The following is a 20,944-nucleotide window of genomic DNA, read 5'->3' on the forward strand; positions in this document are numbered from 1 at the left end:
CAAAATTAGACAAACAGCACCACCATGCGGCAGACTGTCATCCCAGTGTTGAGAATTAAGTGCCAGTGCCAAGTACCGGAAACCACTGGCTCAAATTAAGCACAGGCACAAAACTGATTTGCATATGGCTGGGTCCAAACTGAGGTTGCATGGTGTGAATAATAAGGAGCCAAGTCCTTAAATCCAAGGTCAAATGCCATTTCTTTTCATCTGTAAATGCAAAGTGGAAACATGCATTTTTTTACATGGTAGAAAATATGGTTGAAGGGGCTTTGTATATGGACCATGGGCCCACTACCATCTGTAGAAAGCATCACTGTGAGTGTGAAAGTTAATTTCGTGTGCCAATGCATATTTGACATTCAGTTCGTCCTATAAAAGTTGCCAAAACCTGGAGTATTTGAAAGCAAAAGGGATACATATAATGTGGCAATCAAAAGTAATCCTCCCTTCAGACTCTGTCGGACATAGACAACTAGCAAAGATGATAAAGAACTACTTTCATTTTCACTCACTTCATAGAGCCTCTCAGCACTGGAGCAAGGCAAAGGATTTCTAATGCTTCAGGCAAAAATAACATTTTGTCTGTAGAGCACTCCCTTCACCTAGGAAAAATGTAATTTTACAGATATTTTGTTGTGATTTGTTTCTACTTAATGGTGGTGAAGGAATGCAGCAGCCTTTCCTTGCATAGTCGCAGCAGCAGTCATGTCCCTGTGGAATAGATTGTATCCACTGATAGAAATTAAGTAGCAGACGTCCTTCCTGAGGCAGACGTAAACAAAAATATTTTTTTGTGCCTCGATTGTGGTGTGAAATCCTCTGCTGAAGGAAATTAAGTAGAAGACGTCCTTCCTCAGGCAGACGTAAACAAAAATATTTTTTTGTGCCTCGATTGTGGTGTGAAATCCTCTGCTGAAGGTAAGGATTCGTGCTAGGGAGATTGTCAGTGGAGAGAACTGTTTTTTGAAAGCAACTGACGAGCTAAAACAAGCCCGGGAGTTGTGTGTGCGCCCACGCAAAAACTGGTCGTAAATATGACCCATTGTCATTTACAAAGCCAATAGCTCTATGCCACTACAGTCTACACCACTGCACTGTACCTAACACTACTTCACTCAATAACACTATAAATCACTATACCACACTCCACACTATGCCATTATACTATATACACAACCACGATATACTCCATGCCACTGTACACAGCACTCTATACTACTGTCACTACACAAAAACACCAATACTCTATGCCGCTTTTCTCAAAACAAATGCTCACTACACTACTACGCTCTGTACCAATATACTCTGCCCCACTGTACTTTAACTATACTCTACACAACACTATAAAACAATACACTCAACAACACTATACTAAATTCTAATACTATATTCCACTCTACAACACCATACTCCCTCCACAACACGTTAACCTACTTCGTAACACACCTCTTCACTCCTATCCAATCCACTATACGGTGAGACCTATTGGCATTGCCAATGCTTTTTCTTCATTATCACATCAGAGGTCCTTCAAATGTGTGTTTTCGGGTTGTACGCACCACGTTTAATTTAATAGACGCCAACGTTCCTCCATCTAAAATAAGTTCATGTTTTAAAACCATCACATAATAATTAACTCTAAAGGTAAAATTAAAGTTATGAGGTTTTTTTTTCGCGATTCTACATTATATTTTCACACGAGATTTGCTGCGCGATTTACATGCTAAGTGTTTTCATTTCTCGACTCGTGCACGGGCTCTTAGAGCCAAGCCAGACTCTTGGCTCGGCTCTACCTCTACACAGGGCGGTTCACCAACCTCTAATTTTGTACCACAACTCCATTAAAATTTGAAATCACATAAGCATAAGATATTGGAAGTTCAAGTGGCGTGGCAAGGACAACAGGGCCACTAATGAAAACAGAGAAAATGCACACTTCTCCCTCCTGTTAGGTTAGGGTGACCAAACATCCCGGGTTTGCCCGGATAGTCCCAGTTTTTGAAGGACTGTCCCGGTGTCCCGACACTTTCTTTAAAAACACAAAAAATGTCCTGGTTTTTAGGTCGAGCCTAGGCAGCGCGCATGCGCTGTCTGCAAGACCTGGAGTAATCCGTATACAGAGTACAATCCCGCCTGCTGCTTGCCATTGGTTCCCTCCGACTTTGCCATGCTTTCCTGGCTCCTTATTGACTTTGCTCCCGAAACGTGACTTCCGCGTCATGGGAAGCAGCACCGACCAACTACACTTTAGTTACACTGTAGGGCTGCATCAGTTTAGCTTAGGGGCTGCTTTATTTTTTTCGCCATGGCGCCCGCTTTATGGGCCGCCATGCTGCTAATGTTTATGTATGTGCTTTCATAATTTTCGTGCATTTTTTTAATAGGGCACTGTATTCTGCAATGGCAAATCAAAATTATGCCTTTCCCTTTTTTTTCCTTGAGTGAAAGCCCCCATACCATGCTCTCATTTACATAGTGGCCCCCTACATAGTGGCCCCACCCCTTTCTTTAGACGTTGCTGCCTTAGTCAGGTAACAGTGAGCCGTGTCTAAAAAAAAAAAATAAAAAAAAAAAGAAGAAGGGGTGTGCACATCATGAAAGTGAAAGTACGGCATTTGATGCTTTTACCCAAAAGAAACATTTGTATGGGAACTGGAACTTGGTGCCTCTCTGTAGATCTGTACCCGGTGGCACTTTTCAGCCTGTACCTGGGTCACCTTTTGCTTTACAATCAGCAATGAGCATTGTGACTTTCTTGGAGAAACGATAACATTGCAGGGCTCGACAGCAAGAAACATCTCCAAACTTTCCTCCCTGCGAGCTTTACACAACTTTAGTATACTTTTGAAAAGGAAACGCAATCTAATAATATGTAATCTATGTACTGTGGCTCATGCATGCTCACTCTGCTTCCACACATGTCCAAACCCTGTGTTCTCGTGAAAATATTTATCGTACCCTCCTGTCTTTAATTTGCTCTAACCGAAGGCACTAAATGGCGAAATTATGTATAGAGAACCGGTGGCGTAGATAGATTCCAAACGCTCTGCTTAGATTGTCACGTGACACTGGGTTCAGAAGTATGGCTTCCATTAAAGTAGTGCTAATGGAAGCATGCAGTTAAACAGATTCATAAGATAAAACACCACAATAAACTATAAAACAGCAAGAAAAGAAATAAGTTTCCTCCTTGCTAGGGTGATTTTTGAAAATCTTAAGTACTTATGAAAGCTTTACCCAATTGACTAGTGACAAAGAGGAAAATCTCAAAGGAGCGTTATTTTTCACTGAATTTTACAAGGCATAAGCAACAATATTTTAGCTTTAAAACGATTGGGTATTTTCTGCCACAAGTAACCAATCGCACTTTGTATATTCCCTTTCATTGCTCAGTGCAGAGTGGACAATGAGTAAAACTTAATTCAAACGTAAAAATGGGAGCTTGGATCAAGAATTCAAAATGAGAAACAGGTGATCTATTGTAAACAAGGCAAAACATTATGTGATTGTTGACCATCTTGTACACGTTCTGGTGCATACAGCACCAAATAAGATTGCGATTGCTCAATCTTTGAGACATGTCTGTCTTTTACTCATCTACTATATGAGCTTTTGCTGAAACAATTAACCCATTGTTTGCTTTTTTGGCTCTCTGGAGTCGCCACGGTGAAGTACAGTGCTTTAGGAAAGGCGTAATTAAGTATAGAACCTGCAATAAGGGCGTTCTTTGCTTGAAAAAATGCAAAAAGACAGGTTCGTTGTCCACGTTTTTTGGTGGCTAACCTCAAAGTGCTGGTCTTGGCAGTCGGGGCTGTCAGGGAGAATGACCCCTTCATTTGCCCAAAACAGGCAATGTTTAGTCTATTTTCTGTATTTAATGCATCAATAAAATTGCCTGCACTTAGCCAGACCTAAGCAAATCAATCCTGTCATGACCTGCCCACAAATCATAGCTATGCCTGTGATTGCTGAACACCTTTGAGGGGTTGCTGGATTCGGCTGACAAGTTCAAGCCTGAAGTAGCGCTGCCTTTTGCTTATGGCTTGTTTTCCCTCTTTTACTTGGAGTTCTTGAAAACACCTGCTCTGCCCTTCAAATATGCATCGCGGTACTTTCCTCCTAGCAGGCATTCCAAGGTGACACCCTCACCCACGTCCATAGGATTTAAGTGCGTGGCATGGTGTGATTCCAGCTGCCACAATGGCTTTGTCTTTCTTCATTTTTTAGGTTGAGCATAGCGCAGCGTGCATGCGGTGCTCTAGGAGATGGCCTCTTGGAATCGGTCTGCACTTTTCTGAAACTCGTGCGTGTGGCTTTTTTTTTTGTTGCAGTAATTGTTTTGGCCTTTAGGTTTGTCTTTCAGAAAAGAAAGCAGGCAATTGGCCTACAGCTGGTACATGTCCCACCTTTTTCTCAAAATGTTGACTCCCATGGCATCCACCTTGCGGGAGCGAGCAGCGGCGCACAGGGGCCATCTGTTTCCAATTAGCGTGGCTGCGCTTGTTTACATTTGCCTGTCTCGCGGTCGCTTTCACTTTCTTGCTGTGCTCGTTTTTCAGTCGCTCCACTTCGAGCTTCATTGCGGTATGTTATTTGTCTTTGCATGTTGTGCAAACCTTTACCAAGCCTCGGCGATGCTTTTCTTTAAAGCCAAGTTGTAAAGGAGGTAGGTTACACTGGTGCAGTGGCACATCATTCGACTGCCACTTTTATTATGCTCAAAAGAGTGAATTTGGACGACAAAGGACAGAATAAAATACAAGCCAGCACAGTCCAAAGTGCTGTCTTCACCCATCAATGTAATATCATCTGGACATCTTTGCCTGCTGTGTGTGCATTCTTTGTGTCGGCTCCGCAGAAGCTCTTTCTCGTTTTGCAGAAGAACAACAAATCTTTTGCAATTGACCACGCGCTGCTAAAATCAGACGGGTTCAGCATAGACTGCTAAGCACCGTGCGTTGCGGACTGCAATCACTCAGCACCAGATATGCTATTCCTCAGGTGCTCCTACAGTGACTGCTAAATTATTGTGCGCATAATGCAGTTCTCCACATGAGTGCAGAAATATGGGGCATCCTTGATTAAAATATAATTTCTTATCATGTATTCACAGGCCGTGAAAGGGATCCTGAGCGATGAAAAGTTGAGTGATTGTCAAGATCAAGTTTGTACTTCTGAATGTTATTTTAGTGTATTTTGCCTCTACTGATTATTACCAATTCTTGCAAATTCTAGAATTCGCTATTGAAGTATATTCCAGTTTTTCTCTCCCTCTCTTTCAATGGCATGTCCCTTCCTCTTTCTCCCTCTTCCTCATTCAGAAAGCAAGTTCAAAATCTGGTGGGCCATCTCCACCTTTCATCTTTCTCAGGTTAATAAATTGTGAACTGTTAAACAGGGTAATAATCACACTTGTTTTTATATATATTTGAATAATGCAGCAGGTGCAATGGCACCAGGCCAAAAAGTTGTCAGAACTCCTCTAAACACCTTAATATTGCTATATTTTACTACTAAACGGGCAGTCAAATTGCAATTACCTTGCAGTTGAAAGAGGCGTTATTTAGATGGTGCAGCAGGTGTAGTGATACTGGGGCCCAAAGCTCTAGGAGCCCCTCTAACCACCAACTATTGCAATATTTTACGACTAAACAGGCAGTCACAAGTGCCCTACAAGCTTAAACACATTAACAAAGCCAATAGCTCTGGCAAAATACTTATAAGGTCTCAAAGGCGAGACCTATTGGCTATGCCAATGCTTTTTTTTTTTTTAAATCGCCATTGTGTTGAAATGATGTACCAGTGAACCCAGCACACCAGCTCCACAATTATTTCTATTCCCTACTCGTCCCTTATCAGAAATCTTCATTTCTGCAGTCTGCCGGCACTTATCATGGGGTCGAAACTGGGGGGGCCGCCTGCTTCGGGTCGAAGCACCCTTCCCCTTACACTGTCAGTGTCACAGGAAGAGTGTGGGGTCCAAGCAGTACTAGAAACAGAGCAGAAAGGAATCTTTGGGTGGGATATATAATCCACGTCAGCCTCTACAGCCCCTAGTGGCCAGGCTAGCTCTGGTGTTCCAGTGCTTGGCCCGACTTCTAGGCGCTGCCCCAATTATGATAGGGGACAGCTCCCCCTGCAGCATGGCAGACTCTATTCAGCTAATCAGACCTTTAGAATTTTTAAAAAGTGGGGAGTTTGACCCCTCGGGTCTTATTTGAACATCCTGGCCTCTCCCTCCAAGATTCAGCTACTCAACTCTCCACTCTTGTGTCCAAAGGCTCCCGACTTCTGCTGCACATTCAGTCCTTGAGTTTCAGCCCCTGTCACTTTCCCCTGGTCACCAAAGTCTGTTCCAGTCTCTGAACAGAATTATAACATTGGTGCAATTGCTCTATAGGCAAACCTATGCCAGGCCATTCATAACTACCTTGTGCTTTGAGTGCTTGTTTACATTTGAAAGGGAGCCGTTTATAAAAGTGACCTTATTTTTTTTTTTCATTAAAAGTTATAGCCTAACCAAACAAGCATTTGCAATGCAAAATGTCTCATTTTCGAAACTTTAACCTACTGGCATTGTAAATGACAATACTTTTTATTTATGTGCACTTTGCACTTCTAGTCGCTGCTTGCAGCTTTTCAAAAACACAAAGAAAACGCATTGGCATTTGCAATAACAATAGCTCAACATCTCGCCAAGGCTATACCTATTGCATTGCAAATGCTTAAGGGAGGGTCAGGTGAACCTGAACATTGATCAGTGTTGTGCAGACTCACATTTCAGCCAGCCCTCTCTGGACAGACTTTCACTTGTTTATCTCTGCTGCTGCGCGGCCTCGCCTCATTCAAGCAACACTGCAAGATTTATTGAGGCGTGAATCCGAGCTGCAACAGCCGGACCCTGGAGCTCTTCACAGACCAGGAAGGGAATGTTTAAAAAATATCTGTCTACATATCTTTGTATAGAAGATGCCGAGACCTAGAAGGACATTCATTTAGTCCCATTTCTAGGTCTGTGCCCCTCCCGGTTTTTCGTTCTGAAAATCTGGTCACACTAGGTTAGGTGGTAAAAATGTAGCAATAACGGGCGAGTGTGCGCCATGCCACTAGCTCAGTGCCACTGCACCTGCTGAACTATTGATAGCTTGCCCCGGCCCCCCTGGAAACAGGGGCGTAACACAGGCCTCCGCAGCCCCGGCCCCCTGGAAACAGGGGCGTAACACAGGCCTCCGCAGCCCCCGAAGTGCGGGGGGCCCTCCCAGGTACCCTTACTCTAGAGGGAGGCCCCCATCCACTTCCAAAGCCGTCTAGCAATGGGTGAAAGAAGTAAACAGGGCAGCTGCCGCCTGCCTGAAGCCTGGTGCACGGATGGGATATCCCAGCACAGTGGAACACACAACAAACTTGCAAAATGAATCAATGTTGGCAGTGGGGGCCCCCCCGGATAAACTCGCCTCCAAGTCTCTTATTTCAGTGTGGAAGGAAACACTTGCAGAGGCCAGGCTGAGAGAGGGGAAAGACAACACGGGAAAGAGAAAGGCAAATGAGAAATAGACACTTACAAGGCACAATGGAGAGAGGGAAAAAGACAGAGAACCGCGAGAATTAGTGTGGGGTAATATAGAACTGGTTACAGGGAGAGGTGGAGATGTGGGACGATGAGAAAAACGCAGATGAGAGAGGAGACAGGTGTGGGATAGAAATAGGCGAGACGGCTGACAGAGAATTAGAGTAGATAGGTGATAAAGAAGCAGGCAGGTGAAAAGGGAACACAGTAGAGAGACAGAGAAGAGACAGGTGTGTTAGTGATAGGTGAAACACCATGGGGAGCGTTAGAGGGGAGGCTAGTTAAAAAGGTACAAAAGAGACTGAGACATGCCCGGCTCTAGAATTCTTGCTCAGGGTGGGCCGTGAACAAGATTGGGCGGGCCACGAAGATGAGAATGGGCAGTGGTAAAAAGTATTGCAGATATCTGATATTTTAGGTACAGACATTGTCGAACTTTGACACAAACACCATCACAACCAACCAATGAGGTACCTACTTTGCTTTCCCTGCTGGGTTTCCGCCTTTTTTGAAAGGGAGAGATGCAGATGGACTGCAACCTGCTCCTGGTCATGTGCATGAACAGTCCGGCTGCCACATATCTCTTTGCAGCTTTATATATATATATTTATATATTAGTTGTCATTTTTGCAGTTTGTAAAGCATTGAAGTTTAAAAACGTGGTGAAGTAAGCCCTCTGACAATGTTGCACACCCCCGCCTAATACAATAATGCAGACTTCACCATTATTTATTCTCCTTTTCTATGCACATGCTCATTAAACAAACGTGTAAAACCAACTCAACTGGGCCTGGGTCCTTCTCCCATATGTTTTGATCCCATACAAGTTTTTTCTGCGATATTGCTTTTTTGCCCATTGTCCCATCTAGCAGACTTCCAGCATTCACATCCCCCCCTTTAATGGAAGGAGTAACAACATCTTGAACTGCTAGCATTGAGTTGTCTGGTTGTTTTGTAGCTTGCATTTGGTTTGCAATGTGTAAATGGTAATTAATGGGTAACAAGTAATAAATAAGCTTTACTCAGGATAACAGTACTGCAGTGCCCTGTACTAAACAAACATGCTCAGAATAGGCAGCGCTATACTATGCAATACAGAGCACTGCTTAGCCACTCATATCATAAAAAACACTTCCACTGAAGTTAAGGGTACAAAGGGTGTGCACTATGAACCTTAAAACACTTATCTTTAAGGCACTTAAACACATCAGCTAAGATGCTTTTGAAACAAATCATAGTGCTATGATGCAAAATAGATGAAATTGAAGCCTTTGCTGTTCATTTGTGCATGCAGCAGCTACCATCCCTGCTAACATCACAGTTGCCCCCACCCCTAAAAGTAGCCTATGTCCAGGTGTGAATCAGGGCCAAAAATTGGCCCGGTCACCCAAAAGCAAGTGGCCCACCTTTGCAGATCATAATCTTCCATTGAACATTGCTTGGTTAGTACAAGGGAGATAATTTGGGGAGACATTTGTGGTAAATTAAACTTTTCAAATGTTTTAGGACCATTAACATTATCCAATGCTGAAAACACTATTATTGCTCTGCAGCACACTCAAAAGGTTTCCAACGAATATGTTCCCGATTCAGTTGCTTACTGTTTGATTTTCTAAGCCCTTACTGACCCTCCAACCTCGGATTCCTCTTTTGGCAATCAGGTCCTAAAACACCCGTTATTCTTATGGATTCTTGCTTGCCCTGACCAACATGACCCCAGAAGCTCATGCACATCCTCTTGTCTGTAGGATTCTATTCACACAAAAGAATCTATGGGTGCCGCTCATACCAAGGCCTCCAGACTATTGCTCACGATCGGTTGGTCTCTTAACTTTACTCTTATTAGAAGGACCCCGAAGCTAATTTCCACTCCCCGGTCCTCCGGGACTCCTGCTCGGGCTCAGATCCTTAAGGTTCCAGCTCACTCTCAGGTGCCTTTGGATTCCCGCTCATCATCTGGTCGCCTGATTTCCCCGTTCAACATCAGGCCCTGTAGCTCTTATTCACTCTTACCCGAGAGCTCTGGGACATCATCATTTCCATGAAGTTTACCATAAGATTCCGCAAACCTTACATATCCGAATAGCTTCCTTGATGTTTTGCTCACCCTAAGGGTATGCTGTGTACTGTCACCGCCAGACGGCTGAACCTCCTGCTCACCCTCAATCCTCGCATTGGGAGTGAACATATACTTCAGGGGGATTGCTCAGTTCAGGTCCATATGCCTCGAGCTCACTCTCAGGGTACTGAAGTTTATGGTCACCTCAAGTTGTCCGAAATCCTGCTCACTCCAAGGTCTTCAAGGCTCCTGCTTGTCTCCATCTCTCCTTCACAGCAGGGTGTGCCAAGGCTCCTGCTCATTGTCATGTACTTGTGGCTCCTGGCCATGTCAAGTGCCCAGAGGTTCCTTCTCAGGGACATTAATCACTGCAGCTCTGGTCCACCTTAGGCCCCTGGGGCACAAGTCATACTCAAGTTGCTGAATCTTCTCATTTTCACAAACCAGAAGATCTTGTTTCCCTTCACATAACTGACTTTCCTGGTCACCCTGAGGTCTTCTGATATCTTTGCCCACCCTTCATAAGTCAGAAACCTAATTGCTAATCTTCAGGCTTCAGTGGCTGTACACATCCAAGTCATTCACGGACCCTTTTGATTGCCACACAGAAGTCTCTCCGAGTGAGACGTCTTAGGGGGTGTAACACAGCTTGTTACTTGGGGACATTTATACTGTGGGAAGAGACATGATCTGACTGCTTCACATGCTGGGGGAAATCACTTCTACTACAGCCGTTCTTTTCATTTTCTAAATATTACCCATGCCCTTGCCCTCTCTCTCTCCCTCACATGTGTGAATAGCCCTTTACTCCTCCTTCTAGTGTTTATCCCTCTCTTCCCTTTATTTACTCTCTCATCAGCACTCTCATTTTCTCACCCATCGCATCTATTAGATTTTCTGTTTCTGTAGGTCTGTCCATATGTCATACCAACTTTCCATTCTGTCTCCCTCCCTCACTTTCTCTTATTGTACAAACCTCTCTATCTATTTAATCCCCTCCTTTATCATTCTCCCTCCTATTATTCTGCCTCTCTTGTTTTCCATCTCTTTTTCCCGTCTCTCTCCCTCTCTCGCACTCTCTCCGTAGTAGCCCTGATTTTCCCCATTTCCATTGCCCCTGCACTATTTCCCTACCTCTCTCTTAGTCTTTAAACTCCCCCTCTTTCTCACTCCTGTCTCCCACATACTCTATCCTTACCTTTTTTTTCTTCCTCCCCTGTCCTTATTCTCCACCCTCTCAATTTCTATTGGCAATTTGATTTTTACTTCAGTTCTTCTTCCTGTCTCAAAAGTTCTCCCTCTCTTCAATTGTGTTTTCTCATGCTGGATACCCTCATCTCCCTCTAGCCCTTGAACTTGTTTGTGTCCTACACCTAATAGTATATTTCATTGTGCCCCATTTACTGAGTTGCTGCTGTCAGTACCTGCCTGCTTTTTCAAACTTTGATATCTGCAGAAGACCATTCTCTGTAGACATTAGATAGATTCCTGTCCTTGTGAGTGCTATCAGGTCTGCAGCTCCCAAATGTTGTTCCGGAAAGTGGAGGGCGTGTTCTACCTTTAGTCGATCAGACCACAAGTATTTTTTGTTGTTGAGTGGGAAGGGAAAATCCACCTATTTCTGGAGGAATTGTTAGAAACAGGGGAGAATACACAGGTGGCATTTCTTTGACCATAGTAAGCCTTTCTTGGGATTTACTCATTATATGGTACTTCCTCTAGATGTCACCAACCTCTAAATCAAGCAGTGGACTGCTGGCCCTTCATAACTAAGAATGTGTGAGGCTGTGTCCATCTTTTCCTTATGATTACTGGCCAGGAAACTTCTAACATCCTCTTCACCATCGAGCCTTCACTCTGTCATTCACTGTTCTTTTTATCCCTATGCATCACCCTTCTCTCCACTTTTGTTTCTACCCTTCCCTCTTTCTACCAATCTCTTGTCCGACCCTGCTTTCCACCTAGTCTGTCCTCACTTCATATTTTCTATGGCGGATTCCCTCTCTCACTCCCTCAATGTGCTTATCTAAATTATTTCCCTCTCCTCTGGCGTCTTTCCTCTCCCCTTCTTTTTGTCTCTACTCCCCCATTAGTCTCTTATGTTCTGTTGTCTCTGCACTGCTCTCACCTCTTGCCCCAACATAGAGGGTCCATTATTTTTTCACTGCATCGTTGTCACGTTTGCAACTTTGTCAAAATCGAATTTTCCCTTTACCCATTTCTAGTCATAGGTAACGTTATTTCAGTCCTTATAGTTTTATAACTGAAGTTCCAGCACTCTTCGTTGTGCACAGAATGAAACTTCCAATCTACAGCTGGTGTGTCACTGCACAGTTTATGAACCAAGAAAGCAGTAGCTTTACTCTCCGATTGTTGCGGCCTTGCTGCAAGCCACCATGAACGTCCCCGCCTAAGACTTGTTAATTGTGCTGCTTGAAAGCATCAGCAGCTCCCCAAGGACTCAAAGCCCTCTCCTGAGGCCTGGGATGGGAGGAGATGCACCAGGCTGTGCCTCCTGGGCCACTGTCATTCTGCCATATACAATAAGGAGCTTAGGGGTAGAAAACAGGTCACCCCACACTCTTGTAATCATACACAACAAAAGGACCAGTTCACATGGTGACCAGCTCAAATGAGCAAAAAATATTGTGAAAAAAAAAATTTGTGAAAGAAATGAGAGAGGAGATTGGTGGTGCCTCACAGAAGTAACACCAAGGGAGAGGGCAGGATGGCACTCGCCTGCTTCCTCAGGTTCTCATCATCAGCAACCACCAATCCTTAACAAAACTGTGAAAAAGTGAATGAAAAATGTCTTTCACAAAAAAAAAATCACAATATTTTTTGCTCATTTGAGCTGGTCACACCACATGAGAAGATGGGTTTGACTTTGGGAGACACTAGTTAAAATGAACGCAACAGTCAGTTTTTAGGTCTCGCATAGCGTTGCAGCGCAACGCGCTGCATCACTTTGTGAGGCATGCAGTATACACTATAGCTGAGGGAAGCTCCGCCCACTTTCCATTCATAATTTTCATTGGCTTCAAGCATAAGTTTGGCATTGTGATTGGTTTTTGGCTTCTAAGTCCCGCCTCCTGATGGCCATGTCGTCAGTTTTGTCCTTCCGAGGCTATCAGCCCCTTTACTTTAAAAATCGTTTTGTTCCCCTTCTTCTCCCCGTTCCCTCCTGCAGTCTGTAATTTTGTTGACCACAACCACCCCACTACCCCCTCCCAATCGTGCCTTCTTTTATGACCGCACTTCTGTTTAAAATGCAATAGGGCTCGTGTAAATACGAGTCCTATTGCATTTTCAGTGCTTGTTTGTTTTCTGATTGGTGGCTGAATTTGCACTCTTTGTCTCGCATGCGTGCGATGCCTTACATCATACGCATGCGTGACAAAATAGTGACGATTCACTCTGGGAGGCAGAGACAGCACAAGCAGCAGCCGGCATGGCCAGTCACCGGTTTACTCTCCCTCCCATTGTCCGTGCCTTCAGGCTTGACTGCTGACAGACCAGGTAGGACTTCAGAGCGTGCACCAGACTCTTCGCTATTTGTTGAATATCAAATTAAATTGAGACTGACTGTTGGAGGCATTTGACACGTTACTACCGTAAGCTTTGAAAGTGCTGTCTTGAAGCGATGCTATTACTTTTGATATTTTCTGCTACTTTTGTGCTTTATGTTCTACCACGGCGCTTGCCTTAACTTAATATGCAGGGGCGCCACGCTTGGAGTTCTAGCTCCTTAGGCAGTGGCATCCGGGACCCGGCTGGGCAGGCTCCAGGCCTGCTCCCTCGACGACGGGCCACGGCTGACCCTCTCCCCGTGTGTCTTTATCTGACTGAAAAAACAAGACACAGCCAATTACTCTCCGCTGCCGAGCTAATCCAGTTTGTGTTTATCCACAGAGCAGCGGGCGCTGCCAGACCTCAGCTGGCGGAGATCTGTGCTTTAAAATGGCACCGTTGCATAGTCACGCTAGAAACGCAGGTGTTCTAGCTACCCGCTACCGTAGAATAGTTTGAGAGGCCGGTGTCACAAAGAGATGTTGGTTTGGGCTGTGATTTCAGATCGTGGTGTGTGTACTCTGGCATTGTTTGTATCGAGGGCAGGGCATACGGTATCTGTACTTTAGCTGAAAGTAGATGAAACCGATTTTATTTTAACTAAATTAACAGTGCAAAAACCCAAGTGAGTAGGTCACTTTTCACTGTGCGTTACTATTCGTTCCACCCACTGCTCATAGGTGGGCTCTAGATTGCACACTATAGTTAACATAAGATCACACCTCCCAAGGGAAGGGTCACTACCCTCTGATCACTACTTCTGCCCAGATTTAATGTGACCACTCCAAAAGTGGTAGGTACCGCATGCAATACTGGAACTTGCCTGCACTTACGTGTGTGTGCAGCTGCGAAGTTGTGGCGAAAGGATTTTGAGCATCCTCTGTATACACTGTTGTCACTGTAAACTTACCACATAGGCCACACTGCACTCATATCTTCCGTCCATCTAGAGATACCGTCTAATAATTAGGCGTCGTGTCACTCACTCGTTTGCTTTGCATTCGCGCATTAAAAATGCACAAAAGTGATGGATAGAGTGTTTGCATTAATCTCAGCCACCGGCAGTGACTCCAGCCACCATCCTTCTTTTGCCCCCCCATACCACCTAAGAGTAGGCCCAGCCATATGCAGATCAGTCGTGATAACTATAAGTTAAGTTGTGATGTTTCACTGTTAATTGTTTTACCCCTGCAAGCTTGATGTTTTTCGCTGTTTATACCTTCACAACTAGTTCATTATTTTTCCAGTAACTCTTCCTGTTTTTCATGCCTTTCATAAGTAACTTCTGGTTTTGTGTTACCATCACCAATGGCCGCAACAAAATAACAACAAAACTTATAGTTCCAAATAGTTTAACACTTCATATTCTCTTGTGTCCTGTACCTGCCGTGCCTAATACCCAATTTAATGCTGTGTTGGCTTTGTTGTAATTTGTCCTGGTGACCTACTGATCACAGCAGTTGTTAGCGGTGAGCGTCTAACGCAGTGAGTCAGTTCTTCCAATTGTGGTAGGGTTAGTCTTGCGTGTTTGCAGAGTTGAAGGATATCTGTTCTTCCTCTGTCCTATTTCTTGATGGTCAGCGTGCAAGAATGTTTAGCCTCCATGATTCCTCCTGGGCTGGCAGCGAGTGACCGCACAGCAAGGTCTCAGAAAGTAGATGACAAATGTTTATGGACGGACATTCAATCTTCATTGCTTTCTCGAGCACCCTGACCAAGTCTAAGGCACTCTGACGCATGTGTGGTTCGATCGGTACCATTAATGCATTTACTGTTCCTATTATGCAGTTCTTTATTGACCAAGTGCTTTTCAATAGTCGTTTGCACTTTTCTGCCCTGTGTTAATTTAAAATGGAGTCATTTGTTTAGTGTTCAGTTCCCACAGACCCACTTTATAGGCAGGAATCTGTTTTCGATGCTTGAAAGGCCACAACAAACAACATATTTCAACTCAACAACACAACTACATACATCCAATCCACACCACAAAATTCCATATCATGCCACATAATTCAACACACCACATAATTATACTCCACAACATACCACTCCACCACACAAAATCCCATTCCACATAATTACACTAACACACAATCCCACTATACATAATTCAAGTACACTTAATACCACATCATTACTATCCACATTTTTCCATTACACACCATACCACATAATTCCACTACACAAATCCATACCAGACAATTCCACCACAGACGATTCCCAAACTAACAATTCCAAGCTACATAATTCCACTCCACACACATCCACTCCAATCCAAAACACATGGTAAAACACATTCTCATTTACAACGCCAATACCTCTAACTCTCACAAATGCGAGACCAATTTGCATTGCAAATGCTTGTTAATTGCTGTAGCAGCCTTTGGGGGGGGGGGGGGAGAGAGACAGAGAGAGAGGGCAGGTGAGAGAAAGAGTGGGTGATTAAGAGAAAGAAGTGAAAAATGCAGAGTAGAAGAGACAAACCGAGATAGCAGCCCCGCCCCCCCTGGAAAAAGTTCACGAGATGACGGGGTGTACACATTCTAAACCCCATTTCACCTTCAACACTCGCTCCCCGCGCACTGCTGCAAAGTGACACTCGTGTGTCAGTGCGGAGAAACAACGGTCATCCCGGAAAGCAGTTTACACTCAATTTTATTAAACTCTTGTCCTTCCTACCTCCACGGTACTCCGCTGCAAGAATTCCAGGGACCGCAAAGCGCAGTTCACCCTGAACTGCACGAAGACGCTCTCGACACCGAAGGACACAAGTTGAGGATTCTCGGTGGGTTAAAAACAGTTTAACTCGGTGTGAACAGGCGCGGCGAGGGAGCGCCACCAGCCTGGCTCACCGTCTGTGCACTCCGCACAGAAAGCACCCCAAGCCCTACACCTCCGCCGATGGGGGCGCACTCAACCACCAATCCTGTGAAACTTGGACTCAACAGACATCTGAGAGCCCCCGGCGGAGCAGGGGCACTCGAGTTGCAGCGTCCGTCCCGCCTGCCCCACTCGGCCGTTTCTGGCTCGCGCGTACGGAAAGCGCGAAACACAAGGGGCGCGGTCTATGCAACTCCTCTGTTGCTGCCAATCAGCTGTGAGGCAGGACACCGTCACTTGTTACAAAAAAAACAAGATAGAAAAACCTCATAAATTGTACACGTTTAATGCTGGCAAGAACGTGAGTCCAGCTGTCTTAAAGAGAGAGCATTTTGTGTTCTAAGAGAAGCAATAATATCATGTTAAAATCGTGTTTTGCATTTACAGTTTATATGGTTTAACCGAACGTTGTCAAATAAACACACGCTCACATGAAAAGAAAACGCGTTTTGGTTCCCAATGGGTGCCTGTGGCAGCCAGCAATACTACTTTATGCTTTAATTAGAACCCGCTGCAAGTCGTACAATATCTTGTACGTGGCACGTGACGTGAATCTTCGTTTACATCAAATGTGCACGGTCACTTGAAATAGTGTTCTCACATGTTCACAATCAGCAACTGTGAGTCACACGCGTCCTCCCAACCAGTCGATGCTTAATTTGTAAACAAACAAAAAACTAATAAAAAATACTTCCACAGCCAAGATAATTATGAGGAGGGCACTGCTATTTGTGCCCCGCCAGCCCCCTCCCAGAGATGGCAAATACCAGTTACAATTTGAACCGGACCAGTTGACCCAAAGATGTAAGATTTGCCTGAGCACCCTGGGATTATTGTTTTTAATCGAACAATTGAATTCTATGTCAGGACAGGAGGCTCCGATTATGCTTTCTCATTTCTTTACTAGAAATGCTCAGCAGCCAATAAAAACACAGTATATATAATGAAAAAACTACAATACCCATAAACACAAGGGTATGACGTATATAACCACAGAGTCCACAGTATAAAAGGTAATATGGCAAGTACAACATCCTCTTTCTTTGCTGCTCCGCAGCCAGTTAAGTGCTTCTTTCTTTTTCTAATGCATTTCCTGTGACTAATTGTATGCATGCTTGCTACTGTTGCATATTGCTTCCAGGCTTTCATTTGTGGCGTTCGAAGTGTGGTGTTTACATCTCCATGGTTACTTTACCGGCACGCATTGTTTTTTCATTCCGCTCGCCGCGCTTGCCTTAACGTGCGGGGAGCGTGTGGTTTCACCTCCCGGGGACGGGCGCTTCGCGCCCGTGTCTTTGTTTTGTGGAGAGGGAGACAGGGGCCTGGAGGCTCGCGCTAGCGCTGCGAGTGCTCCGTATTTTTGAAATACCAGGCGGTCGTTATCGCACATGCGCGGCGGCCATATTTGTTTACAAAATCAGGTGTTTCTCGCCTGTCAGACCGGTTGCTTCGCGCCGAGAGCCCACAGCCTGAGTATTTGCCCCATTTTCAGCCCATTTGATATTTAAAACGTTTGGGCTGCATAATTAAGCATAGGCATTGCCTAGAGTGCTAGATTTTTCTGACAGCAAGCCCTCCCTCCACATTTGAACTTATTTGGTTATGTGTTCAGATTTCTAATCTACACTTTGGCTTGCTGTGGGTTTTTTTCACTCCCCCTGCATTGCGCCTTTGGCCACTATTGATTTTTAGTCATTCTTGTGGGCATTGAATAATGTTACACTCTGTGTCAGTATGGCGGAATATTATGAGGAGGATGACTATTATTACGAGGAAGATCCTTCTGGCTCTTTGGAGCATGATTTGGTGGAGGCGCTGGATCAAGGGGTGCAACACTCCGTGAATAAGGCGCTTGTGCGTGCTATTTATCCTTTGAAGCGTCATTTATCGCTTTACGCACAGCAACAGGGTTGGTTACCACCTGCTCGTGCGTCAAAGTCCCCTGTCAACCCTCATAGGTCTGATTTTCAGCGGTTGGCTAAAACACTGTCTTCGGACTCGGCCTCTACTAAGGGGTCGGCTGGGACCTCTTTTTCATCCTTCCATGATCCTGATGCTGACGATGCGCATTCCTCCTCTTCTGAGTTTGAACCACCGCCTCGCAAAAAGGCTCGCAAGGAGCATTTTGTAGACGCTCCCTCAAATCCTCCCATTCTAACATTTGAACCTTCGGACATTATGCATCCCCACTCTTCTTCTTGGTTGCCTTCTCCAGTGGGGGCGGATTATGTGCAATCACACATTCGCCAGCCTTTTGATAAGGATGTCCGGGCCCGCATGAGATCGGAGTGTCCCCGTCCAGATCTGGCGGACCATTTAGCCGAGACCCCGGAGGTTGACCCTACCATGGTCACCTACCTTAAGAAATACGCCAGAGACCCCAAAAAAGGTTTGGACAGATCTTGGCGCTCCAGCCAGGATAAATTATTGGACTTATTGGGCCCACTCACAAAAATTTTGGATTTGGGTGTTCTGGCTAAGGAGTCATCAGCTCTTGTAAACCCGGATGAACTCATTGAATGGGCTCAGAGGGCCATATGTCAATTGGGCAATGCCAATTGTGCGCTTTCATGTGAACGACGCCGCTCCATCCTTCTCCGCCTGGATCCCAGGCTGGCGGAGCTCTCCTCTTCGGAGGCCGGTCCCTTGGCTCAGGAGCTCCTATTTGGTCAACCATTCCTCAAAGAGCTTTCCAGTTTTGTGGCCACTTTCAGTGGCCTTGACAAGGCCCAAGCCTCGCTGCGGCGGGCGTTTCGGCCGGTTTTTGCAAAGGCCGGACGTCTTAGGGGACGTTCGTTCGGCCGAGGATCCCAGCAAAATTCTCAGCGAGGATTTCAGTCCCACGGTGGTGGTGGACAAGATTCCGGCTTTACCACCCGTTCAAACTTCTATCCCTCCCATAAAGGGAGGGGACAGTTCCGGAAGGGTCGCTTCGGAGGACAACAAGGAGGTCATCACGACTCCAACACTTCAGGTGAGGCTGATTCCTTTTTCAGAAGTGGTTTTGGGGGGAAGGCTCCAGTTTTTTCTCCACAATTGGCAGTTAATCTCCAGCGATGCTTGGGTTCTCGAAACTGTTCAGGGCTACAAAATAGAATTTTATCAGCCCACGCCTCAATCCCTCCTTCCCACTCCGTTGATTTTTTCTCTTCAGGATCGGGAGATCATTTCATCGGAAATCGCCTCCCTTCTTTCGAAAGGGGCTATTCTTCAGACTACCCGTCATCCTCGAGGGTTTGTGAGTTCGGTGTTTCTGGTTCCGAAACGAGGGGGCGGTTCCCGCCTGGTCCTCAATCTAAAAGAATTCAATGGCGGAGTGGTTTACCGACATTTCAAGATGGAAGGGATCCATCTTTTGCGAGATCTTCTCCGAGCGGGAGATTGGATGGTTCGTCTAGATCTCAAGGACGCCTATTTGTTAATCCCAATCTTCGGGCCACATCGGCGGTTTCCCCAGTTCCAGTGGCAAGGGAACTGGTTTGAATACCAAGTCCTCCCGTTCGGCCTCTCGTCGGCACCCTGGTGCTTCACGAAACTTCTGAAGCCAGTGGTGGAACATTTACGCGCTCGGGGTCTCCGCATGATTGTTTATCTGGACGACATTCTGATCATGGCAGATTGTCCTCACAAATTGATCTTGCATCTCGATTGGACGATCGATCTTCTCCAATCTCTGGGATTTCTTGTGAACCCGCAGAAATCTGTCCTCATTCCTTCTCAGGTGATGGACTTTCTCGGCTTCCAGGTCAATTCTCTGACCTGTCAGCTTCTTTTACCCACTCAGAAGATTTGTTACATCAAACGGGAGTTGCTTTCGATTATCTCCAAACGGATTGTGTCATTGAGATCTATAGCTCGTGTAGTCGGTCTTTTGGCGTCTTCAATTCAGGCGATTTTCCCAGCTCCTCTGCATTACAGGGCATTACAACGGTTAAAGATCCGTCATCTCCAGCAGGGTCTTCGCTATTCAGATCAGATTCCTCTTTCAGAGGAGGCGAGGTGCGAGATGCAGTGGTGGCTGGACCACATGGAGGCCTGGAATGGGCGAGCTCTGTTCGGTTCTTCCCCGGAGATAGTGATCGAGTCCGATGCCAGCCTGTGGGGCTGGGGAGCCCGGTGCGGTCCAATTTCAACGGGGGGTCGATGGTCCCCTCAGGAGTTGTCTCTTCACATCAATTGTCTGGAACTCCTGGCCGGGTCCTTTGCGATTCGTTGCTTCACGCCTCTTCGGTCCAACTGTTGCATTCTTCCCCGCATGGACAATGTGTCCGCGGTTCGCTATGTCAACAAGTTGGGCGGCACAAAGTCCAAGCTCTTGGCAGAGATCGCCAAAGATTTTTGGCATTTTTGTCTACAGAAGAAGATCACTGTTATTGCCGAGTACCTTCCAGGCCGCAAAAACCTGATTGCGGATTGGCATTTGCGTCATCTTCGGGATTTCAGCGATTGGAGGCTTCACCTTCGCATCTTTCGCTCCCTCCGGCGGTTTTGAGGGCAGAGTCACATCGACCTGTTTGCCTCTCGCCTCAACACGCAGCTTCCCCGGTTCTTCAGCTGGAGACCGGATCCGGAAGCCCTGGCCACGGACGCATTTCTCCAGACCTGGCCTGCCCTTCTGTGTTATGCCTTTCCTCCGTTCATGATGATTCCGAGAGTCCTGGCTCGCACAAAGCGTTATCAGTCAGAGCTGATTCTGATTGCTCCTCTGTGGAGGGCTCAGGCTTGGTTCCCAGTTCTTCTGGAAATGTGTTGTGCGGTGCCGATCCTTCTTCCCCAGAAGTGGAATCTTTTGCTGGACCCTCTCGGGAATCCGCATCCCCTGATCCAGTCAGGCTCTCTCCGTCTTCTGGCTTGGCGACTTTCGG

General features: G+C 45.7%; 1 protein-coding gene across 5 annotated transcripts in view; it reads right to left on the minus strand.

Annotated features, from left to right (window-relative positions):
* LOC146780349 (uncharacterized) overlaps positions 1–16,288 on the minus strand; it is a 106,522-nt gene extending 90,234 nt beyond the window's left edge. Inside the window, exon 1 of one of the 5 annotated variants that reach the window (XM_085639228.1) lies at positions 15,879–16,288. The gene's annotated coding sequence lies outside the window, so the exon portion shown is untranslated. The remainder of the gene's footprint in view (positions 1–15,878) is intronic. The other 4 variants (XM_085639226.1, XM_085639227.1, XM_085639230.1 and 1 more) reach the window with 4 other exon arrangements.
* Positions 16,289–20,944: the final 4,656 nt, after the last annotated feature.

This window comes from Triturus cristatus, chromosome 12, assembly GCF_964204655.1.
Source record: "Triturus cristatus chromosome 12, aTriCri1.1, whole genome shotgun sequence".
Taxonomy (NCBI): Eukaryota; Metazoa; Chordata; class Amphibia; order Caudata; family Salamandridae; genus Triturus; species Triturus cristatus.